Genomic DNA, 5,765 nt, shown 5'->3' on the forward strand with positions numbered 1-5,765 from the left:
TTAAAGTTCTTATTTCATGGTATAACTTTGGTATGCTTGGACCTAGAGTCTTCAAACTTGACATGAAGGTTGGCCAGGATTAACAGATGACCACTGGTCATTTCAAGGTCATTCATTTGAAGGTCAAGGTCACTGTGACCTTCAATATAAAAAATGTTAAAGTTGTTATAACTTTGGTATGCTTGGACCTAGAGTCTTGAAACTTGACATGAAGGTTGGCCATAACTAGTTAGTAACCACTGGTCATTTCAAGGTCATTCATTTGAAGGTCAAGGTCACTGTGACCTTGAATGTAAAAATGTTAAAGTTCTTATTTCATGGTATAACTTTGGTATGCTTGGACCTAGAGTCTTCAAACTTGACATGAAGGTTGGCCAGGATTAACAGATGACCACTGGTCATTTCAAGGTCATTCATTTGAAGGTGAAGGTCACTGTGACCTTCAATATAAAATGTTAAAGTTGTTATAACTTTGGTATGCTTGGACCTAGAGTCTTGAAACTTGACATGAAGGTTGGCCAGAACTAGTAAGTAACCACTGGACATTTCAAGGTCATTCATTTGAAGGTCAAGGTCACTGTGACCTTGAATGTAAAATGTTTAAAGTTGTTATAACTTTGGTATGCTTGGACCTAGAGTCTTGAAACTTGACATGAAGGTTGGCCAGAACTAGTAAGTAACCACTGGACATTTCAAGGTCATTCATTTGAAGGTCAAGGTCACTGTGACCTTGAATGTAAAAATGTTAAAGTTCTTATTTCATGTTATAACTTTGGTATGCTTGTACCTAGAGTCTTCAAACTTGAAATAAAGATTGGCCAGTACTAGAAGATGACCACTGGTCATTTCAATGTCATTCATTTGAAGGTCAAGGTCACTGTGACCTTAAATGTTATTGTTGTTCATGTATATGCATGCATTCAAAACATAACACAAGGTTTGCTCATGCCTTGAAAAGTACTTACATTTCATTTTGACCTTTGAACAATATTTCAGTAATTTAAGTATTGCATTGACAAAACACGAAAGGTACTTTCCTGTCATTTAAATAAAAAATCCGGCTTCAATGCGGTCATCTCCGACCGCGGAACTCTTGTCTGGATCCTGCGATAACTTTAAAAGTTCTTAATATTTTTTCATGAAACTTTGAACATGGATAGATGGCAATATGGACATTATGCACGTCATTTCATTTTGATCCTACGTTAAAAAAATTTGGTTGCTATGGCAACAAATAATAAAATATTCTGACAATGGTGTAATTTCTGACAATGGTGGAGCCGGTAGGGGACTTTTATTGCTTGGCAATAGTCTTGTTTAATTGCTCTTTAAGTGCTTGTACTCTTATCAATGATCTGCACTAGATGCAGCGGAGAACTATTGTTATTTATTCTGGATGTACATTATGCAATAAATCATTTAACGTTTACTATTCCTTACCTTTTTGTTTACTTTGCTGTTAACATAAAACCATAGTGGTGCTAACATGACGCTTATCTTGGCCAGTGTAATCATAAAACTCTGTAGGGAAATCTTACATAAGGTTGTACTTTTGCAGAAATTTCCACGACTCTGATTACCCATGTTGAATCCAATGTTTAATAATTCAAGTATAAACATATGTTTACACAATTGAAATATTCTGTATGAAAACTAAGTAATTCTGAAACTTAGGTGAGCAATATGGACTAAGCAATATGAACTATTATGGACCGATTGCTTCATTTTAAATGATGTACTACATGTAAAACATACTTGTAAGTTGTAAGCAGTTTATGAAAAAAGTTTATGAAATATGTTTCATAAGTTTATGCAATAACTAAAATTCTCAACTTCAGCATGGTTATGGCATATTTTTGTGTCAAAAGAAGTTCACTTGCCTGTCAAGTTAAAACTTCAATTTTATTATTGAAAAACTATATAATTTTTTTAAAAATCAATTATACATCTTACAACCCTTCTATGTTCAAAGGTGGTATTTTACTTATGCCGTTTTTCTTTCAATTCTTTTTAAAATGACTTATGACTAGAGGTTTATATCATATATGTCTTGCTTGATCAATATTTATGTTGTTAAAAATGAAATTTGTGAATAAATGGTTCATAAAAAATTTGGCGCACAACATTTGAATTGAACATGTGTTATTTTGTCTCTTTAAACTGGTCAATGACCAGATAAAAATATTAAAATAATAACTAAAAATATTCATTAAAAACACATTTAATTCTGATGAAAAATGTATTTTATACTTTATATAAGCAATCCTCGTAGTATAGCAAAATATAACAACTACAGAACTCTCCAAATTATTAAATCGTTTCGCGGTAGAAAGCTTTATAATTTTCAGGTTTTTAAAATCGTCAAAAGATGCATATAATGGTTATTTTAGACTAAGAGCACTGTAAATTTTCAGTATTACTGTGCCCTCACAAATATCATAACTACAACGAAAATTTGCGAATCTGAAACATTTTTAGCTCGACTATTATATATAAAATCAAAGACCTATAGATGTAATCTATAGGTCTTTGATAAAATATATATAGTGAAGCTATCCTCACCCCCGGCGTCGGCGTTACCGTCTGCATCTGCGTTAGCGTGCAAATGTTAAAGTTTTCGTACTACCCCAAATAGTTTCATTGTGCCTCGACATATTGCTTTCATATTTTGCATACTTGTTTACCATCATCACCTCAACCTATAAACAAGAGCAGACAATTCTATCAAGCATTTTGACATAATTATGGCCCCTTTTACACTTAGATAAGTTTACACATTTTGCTTAAATTGCTTAAATTGTCATAACTTCTTTATTTATGATCACATGTTATTATTACTTTGACAAAACAACACTTACCTGAATACCACAATGGATTCCACCCAAACAATACCCCACGCCCTCCCCCCCCACCCCATTTTTTTTATAAACATCTAATAAATTACTACACCCCACATTATGTATACCCCCCTCTCGATCCCCCCCCCACCCCCTACCCCCCCCCCCCAATTTTTTTTTAAAACATCTAATAAATTACCACACCCCACACATTATACCCCCCCTCTCACCCCCCCTACCCCCCCCCCCTCAATATTTTTTGTATTTCCTTTTTTTATTTTTGAAAGATCGTCTAATAAATTATTGAATATGAACAATTGCCCCATGATGGCTTACGTTATACTGTCAAGCACTCGAATAGTCGAGCGCGGTGTCCTCTGACAGCTCTTGTTTTTAATTTTGTCAGTTTACCAAAACGTGAAAAGGCCCCTTTAACATTTTATGTGGCGAGCAGTGTTGTAAATCGGTTAACACGACATAAAGCACGGAGCGTATATTGACAGTAGTGCGTTCAGTTACAGCGAACGTTCGCTATAGTTCGCGAACGGTCGCGAACGTTCGCTATTGAACGCTCGGTTCGCCGCGAACGTTCGCGAACCGAAGCGAACCCTCTCGGGAGGTAGTTCGCTAGCGAAACCAAGATGGCGGACAAATAAATATGTTGTATTTGTTCAGTATTACTTCGATATTTTTCCCTTTTTGTAGTACATAAAGTGAATTGAACAATAAACAAAGTGTATAGGAGGTTTTGGGGATTCCGATAATAACGTCACGTTATTTCAAATTTTGGCCGCCAACACTGCGGCCATTCTGCTATTGTTTGCGTTTGATGATCCGCATCGTGATAAGATTTCAATGATATTCGCGACCCATTTTAAGAACAACAACATATTCAGAAATTGAAATTCTTCCATATTAAATAGAATCCAATGAATGAACACAAATAAGGACGAAAACAAACAACAAATTGGTTGATTTTATGTTGTCAACATAAAGAAACTATTTGAACATGTATGTCCGTAAAGACTTACCTTGTTACAGATTAACTAAATCCTCTTGATACATGTAAATGTTTTTATTTAATTGTTCACACCAATTTTGACACTCCTTATTTCAGCATTTTTAACCACCCATTGTTTAATTGCCCCTTTGCTCATCACAAACCGATTATCTCGATATGATCGGATACTGTCCAGACAATAACTAAGAAAACAGGGTGTCATAAACCCAGGGACCCATATTTGTATGACACAGTTTGGGGTCATTAACCACATGTGTCTGGTCATTAAACACGATTTATGATACCTCCGTGTCATCTCTGGGCATATTAAGCCAAAAACTTAACAGTTGCTTTACTAAAACATTTGAACATATTTAAAAAATAGACGTACATTTGTTCGAAATGGATTAACAGGAACTATTAAGTATATATATAAGCCAGTTTAAACATAACACTTAAGTGTTTTATAATGACAATACATTTAAAATAGTGTAGAAATTTACTGCTACACAATTATCGTATTTAACGGGTACCTGCAAATGTAAACCGATATAATAACGTGTAAAGATCGTGCGTTTTTGCAGTGTTCGAAACATCATCGTGAAAACAAGCAATCGCGTTTGATCATAATATCGATATAAAATACTTGGGTAAAATAAATGTATAGATTTATGGTATAATAAAATGCCAGATTTGTATCGCTCATAATCACTACATTAGAGTTTTCAATATACATGTGAATTCAAAGACAGTTCAATTCGCAAAATATGCAGGTGTGTTTTTTTTCCATGTGAATGCTAAAATTTATTAATATTTTCATTAAATGTAAACGAAACGAAAATTCATTCAATGTAAAAGAAAATTACAACTACATTTGAAGATTATAATGTATTGCGCTATTTTAAGGCTTTGTTTTATAACTGATTCGATGCACCTCTTACACTAAATTTCGATCGCTAATGAAAAATAACACTATCGCATCCACACTACTTATAATTATAATCAAATTATTAAATATTTTTTTTTTTAAATATCTGTTAGTTAAGTACTTTCTGTGTTAATAGCGATTTCCGCCATCAAAATCGCTACAAATTTCTGGGAGCCGCCATCTTGAAGCGTTCGCGCCGAACTTATCGTTCAATAAGACCGAATCGGAAACGAACGATCATTTGCGAACGTTCGCTGGTACTGAACGCACTACAGGAGTTGAATCGAGTATTTGACCCTTACTACCCCCCCCCCCCCTCCGCGCGTTTAAAATGTGTCGTAACTAAGTCACGTGACCGGTAGCTATCGATTAGCGTACGAGCCGAGCTTATACATGTTGATGTACCCACTAACGTCTTTTTTTATATTTTACTTTCATTTCCCGGCCGATTTTGACAAATTATAATTCATTAGAAAGCCTACGTTTCGTGGTTTTTCTTCTGATTTGGGCAACCCGGCGAGTTATAACTTTAACTTTTGCAAATATCATACCGTTTTAGAATCTAGATTTACGGTTAACTTTCGTACTTTATACCGATTTGTAGCGTTTATATTTGGAGTTCAGTTTTTAAAACTACATCTTGCTTAGGAGAATATAATTCTGTATACGATAGACAAAAAGGGTTTTAAAAATGAAAGTAAATAAGGAATGAAAGCGTACGAAAGTAGCGCGCGATCCTAACGCTCCGAATGTTTGGAGCATTAGATTCTAGGTTGACATGTTTGTACTTTATATCGATTTGTAGCGTTTATATTTGGAGTTCAGTTTAAAAAATTACATCTTGCTAAGGAGAATAGAATTCTGCATACGATAGAAAAAATGGTTTAAAATGAAAGTAAGTAAGGAATGAAGACGGAAGAAAGTAGTGCGTGGTCTTAACGCAGAGAACTGATGCTACGGTCTTGGCGCTTATGCTTTTGTTTAGATACCGGCCATTTAA

At 34.5% G+C, this 5,765-nt stretch overlaps 1 long non-coding RNA gene across 2 annotated transcripts; it reads left to right on the forward strand.

Annotated features, from left to right (window-relative positions):
- LOC127873673 (uncharacterized) lies at positions 1-1,429 on the forward strand. Of its 2 annotated transcripts, none has more exons than XR_008046321.1 (2): positions 1-122; positions 868-1,429. It is a non-coding gene; the product is annotated as an uncharacterized LOC127873673 (long non-coding RNA). The 2 variants fall into 2 exon arrangements; XR_008046320.1 differs by lacking the exon at positions 1-122 and adding an exon at positions 129-423.
- The last annotated feature ends 4,336 nt before the right edge of the window (positions 1,430-5,765 follow it).

The sequence above is a fragment of the Dreissena polymorpha genome, chromosome 3 (assembly GCF_020536995.1).
Source record: "Dreissena polymorpha isolate Duluth1 chromosome 3, UMN_Dpol_1.0, whole genome shotgun sequence".
NCBI lineage: Eukaryota > Metazoa > Mollusca > Bivalvia > Myida > Dreissenidae > Dreissena > Dreissena polymorpha.